This window comes from Podarcis bocagei, assembly GCF_964188305.1.
Source record: "Podarcis bocagei genome assembly, chromosome: 6".
NCBI classification, from domain to species: Eukaryota; Metazoa; Chordata; class Lepidosauria; order Squamata; family Lacertidae; genus Podarcis; species Podarcis bocagei.
The window spans coordinates 75,595,029-75,611,788 of NC_138130.1; the positions used below are offsets into that span (position 1 = coordinate 75,595,029).

The 16,760-nt window shown below is 41.3% G+C and overlaps 1 protein-coding gene across 18 annotated transcripts in view; it reads right to left on the minus strand.

Moving 5' to 3' along the window:
* The window catches only part of ZBTB20 (zinc finger and BTB domain containing 20), a 487,687-nt gene that overhangs the window by 136,063 nt on the left and 334,864 nt on the right, over positions 1-16,760 (minus strand). For 17 of the 18 annotated variants that reach the window (XR_014009073.1, XR_014009074.1, XM_081197924.1 and 14 more), the window contains one exon: positions 12,716-12,776. The exons of the other annotated variant lie outside the window; for it this stretch is intronic. The gene's annotated coding sequence lies outside the window, so the exon portion shown is untranslated. The remainder of the gene's footprint in view (positions 1-12,715; positions 12,777-16,760) is intronic. 18 annotated transcript variants of the gene reach the window in all.

Sequence of the window (16,760 nt, forward strand, 5' to 3'; positions counted from 1 at the left end):
TTGATAGAAAAGGCTCCTACTTCAGTTAGCAGGTACAATGTGCATTCAGGTTTTTCAGTGCTTTAGAAAGATGGGTTGTTTTTAAATTTTCTCTGTCCACAAGAGCAAGGGCTCTTGTGCTAATGGATGGGTGAGTTTTAATGTTGCACAACAGAGGAGTCCAATGAAACAGATGTGAAGCTTCTTGCACAACAGACTCGACTGTCTATTGTACTATTGTTGTTGTTGTTAAAATTTATATACCTCCCTATCCCCACAGGTTTCAGGGCAGTTCACAAGATATCAGGGTGGTTCACAACAAAGAAGTTACCAGCAACCTACTCATGCATTCTCTTCCATGTCAGTGTTCTGCTGGTGGAAAACATTTCCCAAGGACAAGTATAACATGAAGTGATTTTACTTACTGCTACATTGGATACAGTCCTATGAACTGATATCTACACGTGTGTGTGTGTGTGTGTGTGTGTGTGTGTGTGTGTGTCCCCTATATAGTTAAGAGAGAGAGATGGCATTTTTTTTTTTAATGTACTAGATCTATCCAATCTGAAATAAAAAGAAAGCCCTAAAAATATTTTGATTATGGGAAGAAAAATGTCCCTGTGTGTTTGACACAGTCAGAAACAATTACAACACAATTAAATTGAGGATTTTAGTGGATAAAATTGTTACCTCCGTAGATTAATGAACAATAATAATCCATGCTTCTGAATTGATCATGTGGGCTAACATTTAATGTGTTATCCATAAAAGTTACTATTTATCTTACCCCATGATTGAATTATAAGCTAACCTACAATTTAGGAAAGCCAAGGATTCCTTTATGTAGGTTTATATTGCTGTGAAGGAATCAGGACAAAGGAAGACCCCAACTGAAATAAGAAAACCAAAGAGACTGGCTATAGATAAAATTAAACTATCACAGTCAATATTCACTATTTTATATAATATTATATATTGGGACGCGGGTGGCGCTGTGGGTAAAACCTCAGTGCCTAGGACCTGCTGATCGTAAGGTCAGCGGTTCGAATCCCCGCGGTGGGGTGAGCTCCCGTCGTTCGGTCCCAGCTCCTGCAGTTCGAAAGCACCCCTAAGTGCAAGTAGATAATAAGGTACCGCTTTATAGCGGGAAGGTAACGGCGTTTCCATGTGCTGCGCTGGTGCTGGCTCGCCAGAGCAGCTTTGTCACGCTGGCCACGTGACCCGGAAGTATCTTCGGACGGCGCCGGCTCCCGGCCTCTTGAGTGAGATGAGCGCGCAACCCTAGAGTCGGACACGACTGGCCAGTACGGGCAGGGGTACCTTTACCTTTAATATTATATATTATATAATATTCACTGTTATATTAGCCAGGATCCTACTGAACTGTCCTGCGTGACTCATAAGAAACTGCATAGGCAGCTTAACCTGTTACTTGTTACAAAGTGTCGTGACCTAGGGACCTGGCTATGCGTGGTAGTGGAGTTTGTTTGTTTGTTTAGACTTATATACTGCCCTTCATCCTAAGAGCTCAAAGCGATGCACAAGATAAAAATAAAAGGCAAAAACACAAATAGTTAAAATGAAAACAACAAAACAACAAACCCCTCCCACAAACACATTTAAAAGGCCGTAGACTATTAATCAGCCCCAAGGCCTGGTTGAAGAGGACCGTTTTCACCTGACAACTTAAGATATATCATGAAGGCGCCAGACGAACCTCCCTGGGGAGGGCATTCTGCAAACAGGGAGCCACTGCAGAAAAGGCTTGTCCTCATGTTGCCACCCTCAGGACTTCACATGGAAGAGGCACATGAAGGAGAGCCTCAGATGATGAACTGCCTGTAGCTCAGTCAGGCTTGCAGCACACATCCCTGCCACCATCCTATAATTCGGGAGACGAGTCCCTTCCAGTACCTCTTCCTCTTCAGTCTGGCAGAACCCACAGACTGCAAAGTGAAGTGTGAGCCAGCTTCTACCACACTCCAGGTCTGGATAGCATGCATAAGACTTCAGCTGGCTCTAGCTCCCTGAAGACGGTATCTATACTCGCTGCTTTGGCAGGAACTGCCGAAGGTCCTGTACGCTCTCTAACTGAGCTAGATACTATCTGCTTCCCTTGTGAGCCTCAAGAAGCGACAGAACTGGACAAGATTCACTTGCCATTCTGCGATAGAAAGATTATGCAAAATATACAAAAGAGTGTGACACAAGGGCTAGTTTAAAATTTTTTTTCCTTCCCTGTAGCAATTATGCATTATGAGACTTCCTTCCTGTTACAACGGCAAGGTAAAAATTTGGTCGTCTGTCATTGACTGCTGTTAACATGTCACAGTGCAATTACATGCCTCATGTGTATTAATAGTAATATTGACTAAAATAGACTAATGAAATATCTGAACAGCAGTGATTAACATTTTAAATTATCCGGTCATTTCTGTGAGACCAATCTACTCTAGCTGAAATCTGTAAAAATATAATAATAATATTCATTTCTGTGCAAGTAGGATCAATCAGAAAAAAGGATAAAAGGAAACTCTTCTTTACCCTATCACTCCTCTTTTCTTTACTACAGACAGTTTGAACTGTGTCAGTGAACTCATCTAGAAGATGTTTCTCTCGAATCTCCACAGTAAAATTGCCTGGCTGTTTTTTCAGAATCAGGCTGCTAAGAGTTTGATTCACACTGTTTTGAATGCTGTAGGTCTGCTGATTTTAACGGTGGTGGATTCTTTAATCAGATGTGGTGAGTTCTACATAACACTACATGCTAAGATTTAGACAGATTGCCTACGGGTCAAGGACCAAATTTTCAAAAGGGGTTGTTGTCCCCATCTTCAAAAGGATGGGGTTGAGAGAAGATGACCGGTAACTACTGACTGGATAGCTTGAAATCAATACCAGGAAAAGTCCTAAAACAGATAATTAAATAGTCAGTCTGTGGGTACTTAGAAAAGGATGCTTTGATTGTTGAGACCCAGCATGGATTTTTGATTATTATTTTTTTAATAGCCTTACAAGCTTGGTGGATTAGGGGAATGCAGTGGACATAGTGTATCTTGATTTCAGTATGGCTTTTGGCAAAGTCCCCCATGATATTCTTGAGGAGAAGCTGATTAAATGTGGACTAGGCAAGGTGATTGCTAGGTGGGTTTGTAGCTGGTTGACAGCCCAAAGAATGCTCACTTCAAATATCTAAAGGGCTATCACATGGAGAATGGAGCAAACTTCAAATATCTAAAGGGCTATCACATGGAGAATGGAGCAAACTTGTTTTATCCTGCTCTGGAGGGTAGGACTCGAACCAATGGCTCCAAGTTACAAGAAAGGAGATTCTGACTGAACATCAGGAAGAACTTTCTGACAATAAGATCTGTTCAACAGTGGAACAGGCTCTCATGAAAGCTGGCGGACTCCCCTTCCTTGGAGGTTTTTAAGCAGAGGTTGGATGGTCATCTGTAAGATATGATCCAGTTGAGAGACCTGCAGTGCTAGGGGTTGGACTAGATCAGAGGTGGCCAACTCCCAAAAGACTGTGATCTACTTTCAGAATTAAAATCTGGCAGTGATCTACCCCCATTTTGGAGGGTTCAGCTCATCGTTGTTGACCTTTTCTTGGGAGCAGGAAAAGTGGGTGACTAATTTTGGTAACCTTTTAGGGGGGAGCACTGTCAAAATACTTTTCTTACGGTGGACAACAGAAAATTTTAGAGATTTCTTGGGAGAGAGTTGCATAAAAGCACTCACAAAACTGTACGCCACACAAACTCCTTTGCTCACTCCTTTAACCTACCTATCAAGATTTCTTAAAAAATACATGCCTTCATCCATTGTTAGTGTGACACCCGAGTCACCATTTTGGTAACCAAAGCTGCACACAAGCCAAAGCTGCACACAAACCACCTTGAAATCAAACCTTGCTGCAAAAACAATGCCACCGCCAATGGAGGCTGGGACCTGCTCCACGTAAGGAAGCTGAAGCACCAATGGCTCAATTACCCTGTTCGTTAAATAAAAATGTACAATGATTATTTTTAAAAAATATTTATTTATTCCTTTTAATTAATTTTCCTTTATTATTTAAAGCAGTAGCACTGGAAACTTTAGCAAGAGCATGCCCACCCAGAAGGCAGAGGAAAATAACAACCCAACCAGTGCCTGACTCCTGGCCCCACGTGGCTTCAGTTTTAAAATGCACCAACAATCAATGAAGGGCCCAATAGTGCTGGTATCCAATTCCTGAATTCTTTGATTACTGAAGGCCACGTTATGTAAGCAGCAAACAAAACCAGCCTCAAAAAACAGCTTTTTAGCCAACAGAAAAACTTTTCCCCACACAAACACAGAAAGAAGAAGAGTTTGGATTTGATATCCCGCTTTATCACTACCCGAAGGAGTCTCAAAGCTAACATTCTCCTTTCCCTTCCTCCCCCACGACAAACACTGTGTGAGGTGAGTGGGGCTGAGAGACTTCAGAGAAGTGTGACTGGCCCAAGGTCACCCAGCAGCTGCATGTGGAGGAGCAGAGACGCGAACCCGGTTCCCCAGATTACGAGTCTTCCGTTCTTAACCACTACACCATACTGGCTCTCAGTCAAGCCAAATGGCTGAAAAACTGAGTTTCCCAGGATCCTCAGCCCTTGCAAAGGAACTACTCACCATACTAGGGAACTCAGTTTCCCAAGCTCCCTCGCAACGACGAAGCCCGGCAAATGCAGAAACTGGGACAGATGCCTGTTCCTCTCTTGTGGGCACGATGCAGTGTGGATACAAGAAGCGGGCAGGCGAGGAAGGATGAGATCCCAGGCAAGGTCTAAGACCTTCCTAGTCACAATGCAGGAGACCTACAGAGATCCACACTGGAAACTGGCAAGGGAAGGAAGAGGGATTGTCCCAGGTGTGGGCTGCTTAAATGGGCAAGGGGCGGATCCAGGGAAGCCCATGGTCAGCCCTCGGATTCGCCCCCTGGCTCTGCCCATGTATCAGCCTGCATCCCCATTTGACCAAGCAGGGTGCAAGCTAGGATCCGGTCTCTGATAGGCACAGGGCAGCATCCCTGTTACGTCCTCGAGGGAAGGGGAGCCATCCCATGCACACACACAAACTCACACACATACTGGTGAGCTCTCTGTTGGCAAGAAGGAAGGAGCTCTCTGTGCAATTGGTTATTGAGCTTTTATGGGGGGGGAGACAAGAGTTGTTGAGCTTTTTTTAGGGGGAGAGATCTACCAGCGATCGACCAGAAACTTCTTGGCAATATCAACCAGTAGATCGCAATCAACCTGTTGGACATGCCTGGACTAGATGAACCTTGGGATCCTTTACAACTCTACGATTCTAAGCATCCTTTCTAAGTTATGTGACTTCCCCTATTTATTCTGGGTTAAGACTTAATGCTGTATCAAATTGATTTAATAAGTTTATGAATTCAAATAGTTAAATAAATTATTTTTGTGCTTGATACCTGTATCTGAACATCTTTAAGTTTTCTTCCTTAACAATAGGTGACCAAAAAGAATTTCAGCTGTTTTGTTATCTTCTTACTAAGCACAAGATAAATATTTATTATGAATCTAAAGTGACTGTATGAGGATTCAGTAGAACATAATTCAAATGTACATATGATTCCACACAGAGGCAAAGTGTGAAAGAATCCACATTCTCAATAAAACTGACTGATACAGCTTTAAGAAAAACAAAGGAAAATAAAGTCCATCTTTTAAATGGATAAAGGCACTGAACTGAAACATTCCATGGATATCTCCACCCACAAAAAAGTCTAATTATGGTTTTCACAGAAATCAATGAAAGACAGATGCAATAAAAGCAGTTCTGTATCTTCAAACTGAACTCCAATTAACATCCATCAGGAATTTCCAGCTGTCTAAAAAGAATCCTCAATCAAGAGAAAGGCTCTGTGCAAAGCACCTTTGAGAAAAGCATCTTCAAAGAAAGAGCTGGAGAGTACTCTTGTAGAAGCATCATATCACTGCTTTTGCAGGCAAGAAGGTTGAAATAACTGTGAATGAAGAAAGTTTGAAGAAAGCACCACAAGGAGTTAAGTTTATCTTTACTCATAAGTCAGCTACCTGATTTGGTGAAAGTATTTTGATTTAACAGTGACAGGATATAGTATTAATTATAATTTGTAATGACACTAGCTGCAAAAAACCCCAAAACCCTTTGTAAAGAAATTTGGAAGGAAGAGCTATTATCTATTGAAACTGGTATGCCTCTTTTCTATTGTTAGCCATTAATAAATCAATCAGTTTTATTTACAATTTTATGAGGGGTTTAACACTCCAAACAAAGATATATATTAAAACAAATAATCCTGTTATATGAGGAACAATATTGCACAATATACCCCACAGAATAGAAGCCAGCCCATATAAATAGGTACAGAAAAAGGGATTTCAGTGAAACAATTAAATGGCTCAGAACCACAATACCACAAGGACTGCCTCTCTCTCTATGTTAACCAACCCGGACCCTGTGATCAGCATCTGAGGTCCTTCTTTGTGTGCTTCCTCTGTGAGAGGTCTGGAGAGTGGCAACACAAGAACGGGCCTTTTCTGGAGTGGCTCCCTGCTAATGGAATGCTCTCTCCAGGAAGGCTCGTCTCGCGTCTTCATTACATACCTTTAAGAGGAAAAAATATTCCTCTTCTGCCATGCCTTTGACTGATTAAACAATCTATGACCTTTTGAACTGCGGGGGCCTTGTTTTTGATTGCTATTATGCTCTCTCTCTCTCTCTCTCTCTCTCTCTCTCTCTCTCTGTGTGTGTGTGTGTGTAGCAAATCGCCATGTCATCCTGGGATGAAGGGTTGTATGGAAATTTTAACAACAGCAGCAGCAGCAACCACAATGTGGCCGTGTTTCTAGGGCCGCTGCGGGTGTGGTCATTTCTGCCTTGTTTTGTCTTTTTTAGTTGTTCTCTACCTCCTTTTCTAGGATGAGTACACATTGGGTTTGGCAGCTGATCTCCAGCCTAGTGAAGCCATATCTCCAGTCCAAGTGTAGTGTAAGAATAGGATTGCTCGTTTGAAGCAAGCTGGATATATGACTAATAGGAGCACTAAGTACTGAAAAGTTGGCACACAAAGTACTAATGAGCACATTTGCTGATAGTTAATAAAAGCAATTATTGAAATGTTGCTTGTTATTTATTATTAATAATAAGGTAATTACATTAAAGGTCCAGTAATTCATATAAATAGGTTACTAATGTGAGGAAATGACCCTGGGAGATATATTAAGTCATTAGTTGATTGGTTCTTATTAGTAATTATACTTTCCTTTGGGAAAGTAAAGATTCCCCATGAGGGAACCAGTAAAACCAGTGTACTTTGATAATTTTCTTATAAGAATGCTTTTTGGGGGTGGAGGGGCAGAGGACTGCTTGCATGGCTATAGGAAGGTGAGATGGAACTAAGTTAATATCACACAATGAGAAAGTGTCCAACCTTTTCAGCAGAAATTTTTGATCTAAAATTTCCTGGACTCAAAACTTTTACCTCATTCTGTTCCTGTTTATACCTCTCAGGTAGAAAACAAGATACAAAACAAATATCACTATTAAAATAATTTTGCTCTTATTTGTCTTTATTTTGAAAGACTACAGTGTTGAGTAAAAGTAGGGTCAGTGGAGTGCATGCGAATGCTGTGATGCCTTTGTAATTTGTCCTAATATATGCAACAATTCCCTTGATTCTACAAGTAACTCACCACTGTTATTAGCTTCTATATGTAATCCAGTGCAAGAGAGGTTAGCAGTAGTAAAACAATGCAACAGTGACAAAACTCCAAAAAGGGAAATACACTAGACAGCTGCAGAAAAAGACAAAAGCCAAGACCACATATAGTGCCACCTTAAAGACTTAAAAAACATTATTGTGGTGTAATCTTTCATAGGATGCATCCCATTTTATCAGATGTATCCTACTCTAAGTGTGTAGGTTTATATACCCTGAGACAGAAGTAAAAACAGAAAAATGTATGATGATTTTTACAAAGAACCAAACAGTGAAAATGACAGCAATGGGCATGTCACAGAGCATAAATGAATGCAAAATCCAATCGAATGACTAGAAGATGAAGTCAGTATGGGTGGATCCACTCCTGAATAACTGCCACTAGGGTGATGAATAGGAAGCAAGACTAATAGTGTAAACAAACACCAAAAGAGGGATAATTTATCTCTGAAGCAAGCTAGCCATCCCAAGGATTTAAAATGAGATTCCACAGAACCAAATATGCTAATGAATTCCAGGCCTGAGCTTTTCCACTCAAGCCTCCCTCTTCGTTGGATAACAGTGACTCTTAGGACTCTACAGGAAGTCATGGAAGAGTGAAATGTTCTCCTGCTGCTTTCTGAATGTTACCATTTTTAATACCTAATTTGTAATGTCTGATGTAGGTGGTGACAAGTGGTGCTCCACTAGTTTTTCCTCCCGGGCCTGCCCTGTAGTGGATCTTGTCTGACTTTTTGTTTCTGCAGTAACATGGCAACTGGTGCTCTCTCACATTCACAATCTTCTACCAGTCTAGAAGTCATGGAGTATCCTGGGAACTGTGGTTTGTTAAGGGTGATGGAAATCAAAGATCTGTGAGGTTAGCACCCTTAACAAACTACAGTTCCCAGGTTTCTTTGGGGAAGGTCATACCTGTTAAAGTGTCTGAAGAGTGCTTTAAATGTGTGGTGTGTATAATGTATAAAAGATGCTCATGAAGAAAATCACCATACATACATGTTGCTCAGAAGCATCTCTGACTGACCATACCTGTTCACCCGTCACCTGTACCCCTCACTGTGATCAACTCTAGCCCAGAAACCTATGTCCCCACTGTGGAAGGATGTGTGGATCCATAATTGGCCTCCACAGTCACTTATGGACTCACCGTTAAAACCGTGTTCATGGAAGACAATCTTACTCGGCTACGAGTGATTGCCAAAGAAAGAAGAAGAAGAAGACCTGTTTACCTGTCACAGGTATTGCATTACAATTGGAATGATCACTTTTACAGAAGCATGTCTACAACTAGTGCCTTTGTTTACTACTGGTTGCATACCGGAGGCAATAACTTTCCTGCTGCAGAATGACGATTCCACTCAGTGACTCCTCTGGAAGCTTACACAATAACCAAAGAAAAGATACTCGGTTACCACTGGAAGAATTCTGCCACATTATTCATTGGTGAAGGAAAGAAAATTGAATTTAATCATAGAACTATTTACATAGCTTCCGTAAGGAATCTAGGCACTCACTGGCATCGGAGAGGGCTTTGGCATGCCTACATTTGTTTCTCAACACAACAACCCATCTCCAACTTAGAACGTATGAATTTTGTAGATGGAATATTGTCTAACAAAGTGTTTCTACCCAATATCGGAGAGGAAAATATCAACATAGCTTGTCAAGATTTTGTATGGTACAAGAAAAACGCCAATGTTATTTCACAACCCATTATTTTCACAAGAATATGAATCGAGGAGATAAACTATGTCAACTTCCTCAGAGCACACTTATTATAGGATATTGTTTGAACCCACACTAATGACTCCTCAAGGTTAGTTATTACAGTGATTAGAAGCTAGGAGGATATTTTCTGTGGTGCTACAGAACAGAAAGTCAGCATTAAGAAAACCTTAACAACCCAGTGAAAGTAATGGCCTGAGTGAGTGCTTCTGCTGTTTTAAACAAGGGAAATAAACCGAGCAGAAGCTGAAACAGTGAACTAACTAGATCTTTGGTTCTCCAAATCAATAAGATGTTTTATTTCTGAAAAGTAAATGCTGTATAGATGGCCTTCACTCACTTTTCACCCCATTCAGGCTCCTTTTTTTATATATATAAGTAAGCTATATGGTAACAAAGGTATTTGTTGCAAAGCTCGTCAATTCAATGGAAATCCTGTATTTCAAATGATGAAAATGCCCACATTGGGGGAGGGATGTATAAAACCTCCTCAATTATTTCTGCAGATATTTCTGCCTAACTAAACAGCAGCACTGTACATTTGGAGCCCTTTTTCACAGAAGCAGGTATTTCATTTTTATGGGTAGAAAATTCCGAAGTATTACTTTGCAGGTTGTCTTATATCATTTGCCATTTACATTTGAAGAGATTCAACATATGGTACAACATATGGTTCCCTGTTAAGAAAGCACAGACCTGGCTTAATCACAGAGCAGTCCTGACTCAGAAGGCAACCCACAAGCCTGCCTGGAGCCACAACTCCAAGCCCCTCTATATACCCCTTGGAACTCGCCCCAAACCACACCCTTCCCCTTGCTTCATACCCAAGTGTTATTGCTGGGCTGGAACATGATAATGATCACTTTCCCTGCTACAGGTGGACAGTGGTTGCAGGCCCTTGCAGACTGCCCTCAATTCCCAGGGCAGCCAGGAGTTACATCCCTGCAGCTTCCAGCAGTGGCCCAGGGATGGCCACCTACATAGATTAGCACCTTGGGGGTGGGCAGAATCCTTGGCATGGCGCTGTTCAAAATTTCAGCCCTCCAGCGGAAGGCTGGAATGGAATTACATTCGAAACCTGAAGTTGTGGCCAATTTTTATCCCAGATTGTTGTCTTGTCAAGTCTGTTCCTTTACACCTGGAAAATTGTCCATGGGGAAATGTGGTCCTTGTGTTGACAATGACTTCCCATCTCTGGTATATATGGACAAAACCTTCCCTTTCCTCCCTGCCCCCCAAGGAAACTTATTCAGGGTATGGAAGTGTCTAAATGTGCATAGATCAATACTCAAAAATATTAGCATAGCTATGGTGCATGCCTGTGTTTGCAACTGCAGAATTGTCTAGTGTACCTCTTTCCCCATTTTTTCCTTAACACTTACACACAAATGTGATTTGCTATTCTGTAATTTAAAATTATTCCTACTATATGTGATGCTCATTTTTTGGTATCATCAGCAACCAGTTGTCTATCTCTTCTTATACTTTCTGCATTAGAAAGTAACTGCTTTGAATTCCATGCTGCCTGGTAAGTTACCGGCCCAGATATCACAAAACTCCATTCACAAGTGGAAGCACTTGTGAATGTGGTATGGCAGCAATGTAAAACACTGTAATATTAAGAAAGTCATGGGAAAAAAGTTACTGCCTAGACACACATCTGAGTGGAGATGCAGAATTGGGAAAACGTATCTCTAAAACACATCAGAGACCTGCTCATCATTTGAAGGGCACACCTCTTCTCACAACTTCCTATACAAAGAAAGAGAGCTTCTTGATCAGATCAAATCCTGTAATCCAGCTATCACACTCTTTCTCATCATGGTCAACCAGATGCATCTTGAAAAGTCCACAAGCAAGGCACGAGGGCAACATTCTTGTCCCACTGTTGCTATCCAGCAACCAGTATTCAAAACACAAGTAAGGTCCATAAGAAAATGTTGCTGTGTTGCATCCTGCCCTCTTGCATTTCCCCTCCTTCCTGGTTTTCTATCTCAGCCATCAAAACAGTCACACAGCATTCCAAAGCCACTGAGCATGCTCTGTCCTCCATGGTACTCACCCATTCCCCACTGTCCTCCAGGTTTCTTTTTTTAAAAAACATTTTACTTCTGGAAATCATGTGTTTCTTCCAAGCCTGTTGATCTCTAGCCATTTTGGTTACTTAAAAACTGCCTCAGATCCTTTAAGTACCATTGCTCACCCCTGTCAGGTAAAGCATGTCTGATAGGATGTGGGGTAAAGCAAGTGATTAGTGTGGTAGTGGCAGCAATCAGCTGTGCAATGTAAGGGCTCTGTTGGCCGCAAGAGCAGTAAGGCTGACAGCAGTAGGACCTGGTGCGGGGGACAGACTGGACCAGTGATGGCACCAGTGGCTGCACTATGCTGAGAGCCCATAAGTCTTGTGCATCCACTGCCTTGTCTATCATGTCCCCCGTTTGAAGATAACTGCAGTGGCAGACTTTGGGCTTTAAAATTTCAGCAATGCCCTGTGCAATGCCAAAATTTGGCACCTTACTACCTCTCGACTTCCGTTGTTTGTCATTGTTGCTGTGCCCCCTGTGGCCCCCTCTTGGTTCAGCACCCAGTGCAGGCAAACCGATCGAGCTCCCCTAAATTGGCATCTGATAACTGATTGGTTACTACATAAAAATCAAACACTGCTGTGGTCATACGTGACATCCTTGCTTGCTAAAACAAGGGGACTTAACTGCATTATGGAAAAACATGTTAGTGGAAAATACAAAGGTTCCAAATTCTTGTAAACAAGAATGCATGCTATGTGAGCTGCAGTTATATGTCAGCTGACATTTTACTTGGAAACATTCAAGGAAGGCAGGCTAGAATCTTATTAATGTTGCTATCAACTCAGAAAAAGTTCTTTTGGCTATAGCAAGAGTTAAGGTTGATCATCCTAAAAACTTATTTTGTGAGATGCCACTTTCAGCCTTGTAATTTATAAGTCAAACAGTAAGAAAACCAAACAACTGAACAGTAATTTATGACACAGGCATTTTGAGTCTACAACTCTTCGAAGAGGTAAATTCAACAGGGGAAACAATTAGAGGGATCCAAAGTTATCAAGGTTAACAGTTTCATAATATGTTATTTCCAAAGTATGCCTACCAGACCAAGGAGACAAGTCCCATTGAATAGACATGGATTCTTCATAATTGTCAAAGCTAAGTGTACAGCTGATAACTGGAAATGCACTTGGTTTTACGTTTTTTGTTACAGACTTCTACACAGATGACTTACCTTATAGCAAGTGAGTCTGTAGCTGTTTGGTGCTTTGTAACTCAGAAATGTTTGCTGTTTTCTGGAATTGAAAAAGTTAAAAAGAGAACATGATGATCATGGAAGATTTAGTGGAATTGGCTTGTCAAAATGATGAAGCAAAAGGGCTTTTATAGAGTATGTTCACAACAAAAAAACTTTAACATAATGTATAAAAGTGCAGAGTGGCTTTTGTCACGGCTAAGGAAAAAAAGCAGTATCATTAATTCAGACAGTAAGTGTAAGACTCTGTTGAAAATCTCCTTGGGATAGATCACAGAATTATATTCTTGGCTAGATAAATGGAACCTGGCAAGTCCCAGTTCTTGTTGCGATGCTTTATAAAATGCCATTGGGTTTCTGCAGTCTGTCATCTCCAGTACATGATAAGAAAAGGGTTGGGCTGTTTTCTTCAGTATTTATGTACAATCTTACTGAAGGCTACAAATGTCTAAAATGGGGGTTGGGGAGGCTCCAATAAAGCTATCTCTTAAACACATTCTATTCACATTTGTTACTTTCTCCAGATTTAACTATGAGAAGCTACCTTATTATGAAACCTGCAAAAAAGCTTGGCTCAAGAAACTGATGCCCAAACAATGCTCTGTTTGCTTCACACTCCTGATACACAGTCTGCCCAATCATTCAGACCATAATCCCCCTTTTTGTTTCCACATCTGGACTCTCCATACAAGGTCATTAAAACACCTGTACCTCTTAATATTTTTTTCAGGCTTCCTGCTCAGAGCCGGTGCTCTATTATGCTTTTTAAAATAGTAAATAAGTAAGTAAAGCGAAGTGGAAAATATTTATGCTCGGTCAATCTAGTTGAGGTGGGGAGCAGCAGTGAGAAACAGAAGGAAGTGAGTGACCGTGATGTATCTCAAGTCAAGTAAGAGAATAAAAATGCCTCAGAGAGCTACAGATATGTTATTTCACCTTCAGTGTTAGGTAAGGCCATGAGAACAAATACAAAGGGAAAATGTATTACAAGTCATTATTATCAATACAAGCCAAGCCTCATTAATTGATTTACAAATGGGATGGGTTTCAGCCTGACATTTGAAAATGTATCCTGCAATCCTTCCCATCAATCATATCTGGGTAAGGCTTCATGTTAAGCCTTTTCTCTTTGGGATTACTCATGAGTAATAATCACCCCAAGTTGGGATGCTTTCTTATTCACAGACCTGTCTGCAGGGAGAGCAAAAGGCTCTTATTTAAAATGCCGTCACTCCTTGCCAGACAATCTTTACTTTGTGAAGAGCTGCAGCAGGCTCACAACTAGGAAACGCTCCATTTCAAACAGGAGGTTGGAGATGTCCCAGCCAGCTGGTCTGCTCATACGTTTCCAGTGAACTGCTTTTCATGGCAGGATGGGTGCTCACTTATGAACAATTATGTTGTTTCTAGTTGTGGATTGCAGAGCAAAGCAGTAGCCTAGTTCACACATATCATTCTGAAGCGCTTTGTTAAAGAGTGAAAGAACAGATTCCGGCAGTGCTACTTCTTGCAAGCTCAACATTTGGTAACACTTTTATTAGAACCAACCCAAATGTCTCAGAATATTGGGCAAGCTTTTGAACTCTTTATGAGACTGAATGCCAAGCAAAAAAAAGGAGATGGGGAGAAAAAGAGAAAAAGCCCACATGATGTTGAAGTCAAAAGGTCTACATTTAGCGCAGTCTAAAGATGGAGGACATAGCAAACATAGCTGGATTCTGTGCTAGATGATTTCCATATTTTTGTTTAAAGTTACATTAAATTATGGCAAATATCTGGCTGTTATGTTTCAACAGCGTAAGAACTGATTTGCTGGATCAGACCAGTCTACCCAGTCCAGCATCCGTTTTCCAACAGTGGCCAAGCAGATGCTTCTGGGGACAATGAAGGCATGATGAAAATTGCCTCTCTGGATTTTTTTTAAAGAAGCATTTTTACAGAAGCTCTCCAACCCCGCCTCATTTTATTCTTAAACACTATACTCACACTAATCTCTTTGAGCACCAATAGCATATTTCCCATTCAGACATAAAAGATAATCAGTAGCTTCCATGCATGTTCCTGAGTTTGAATTTTACACTTTCCTTTCCTGTTGGTCGCTTCATTACACAGCAGTCCGGATACCAAAACACTATACTTTTTAAAAAATGCAGACCCTGCTTTTTCATTCAAGCCAGCACCTGAGTCTTTGTAAACCAAAACATAATGTCTAAATTCAAGGTGTCTGTGATGTTGTTTTAGAACTGTATAACCCCAAAGTACTCATGACTATTGCATGTAAAACTGCTGAACATAAAAACAGCAAGGAATTTCAAAAAGCCCAAGCTAAATGCTACAATATTCCATAAGTCCTGCCTTGGTGTCCCCCCCCCCATAAGGTGCAGCTACAGAATCCCATGAAATTTTGACTTGACATCACACCCACAGTAAGATGGCATCACATATTGCTTGCCCCAGGCACATAAGGTGTGCAGCCTGCCTGGGATGGGTTGGCCCTGGCATGAAGGCCGCCCCTTGACATGGCTCAAGTGTGTCATTCCTGCCAGCACCGCCTCTTGGAAGGCATGCTATGGCTCATTGACCCCCATGTGGGCTCCTGGACAGCAATTCTCCTTCCTGGACCTTTTTAACGGGCTAACCTGATGTTAAAGAATACCACCCAATGCTTTATCTCCCAAAGTTGTGACGTCTGCTAAGAGGCAGGTGAAATCCTGCAAACAGGCCAATTAGACTGCAGGAAAAAATCCTCCCTGGCCCCAAAATATGATGGCCAAGAATTCCAAAGCAATGTCCTCATGCTGTTGAGCCCTATCACCTTTGTGAAAGATAACAAGGTGTGTGTGCGGGTGGTGATCCAACGCTGATCTGCTCCACACAGGCAAGAGGCAGAGTGCTGTTCCACTTTAAAGCAGGAAGGTGGTCTTGGCTGCCGCCAGGCCTCTACCCCTGACCAACCCCCTGGCGCTCTCCTGATTGGCTGGATTAGCAGCCAATTTAGTTCCAGGAAATGTGTGGTTAGAAGGGGGGAGCTCGCTTCGCCTTCTGGCCACACGTAGCAACCCTCCTCCTCTGTTTCCAGGTTCCTGGCCTGCTGCATGCTGCATGCTGCACCAGGCAACAAATGGCACCACCCACAAAGGACACAGCAAGCCTTCATTTTTGCTGTATGTCCTATCCTCCAAGACCAAAATAGCAAGAATCCATACCAAAGTATACATGCAGAGAAACACTACTGGCTACAACTGCTATACAGTATACCGTAAGCTGCAGCCACACAACTTCATGAAACCTAGTTTACACATAGAACTAGAATTCAGAGCAGCAGAAAGAGGCACGTTATAGAAAAATATAACATAGTTATTTTCCACAAATTGTAACTCTTTCCAATATGTTAAACTGAACACAGAATTAACTGTACATGCAACATCATTTGAAAGAAAGCAAACACCTTTCTTTCTTCTAGAAAGCTAAAATGAAATGAAATGAGGTATAAGAACATATTTTAAATATAAGGAACCTTTACCTAGATAGTTTATAAATACACTGCCATAATGCACCATAAGAGAACAGATTCCCGAAATCATGAGGACAGTACATTACCAGATTAATATTAATCTCTAGAGTGCTAGATTAATTTCCTGTCCATGTTAATGTCCTTTTGATTACAACAGAAAATAATCATTGGGGGTGGAGAGATCTTTCAATTGCAAAAGTAGCTAAGACTTAAAACATTAACAACTTTTAGAGCTTTTAGCCCAATATGTATAATTAAACATAAAAAGCTAGGTCAATGCAATGTTATCTCTCCCCCTCCAGTTGTGCAGAAGTCATAGAAATTTGGGGTCAAAGTTTACACAATAGATTCCACACTGGCTTCGTTCGCACTGATGAAAAGAATCTCTACTGAATTCAGTGTATTTACTGCAAACAAAAGAACCAATCAAGTGTGTGGGTTGTGGATGGATGAGAAATTTATCGTGCTTATGTAAACAGAAATACAGAACAGTGCATATATTTTATTCAC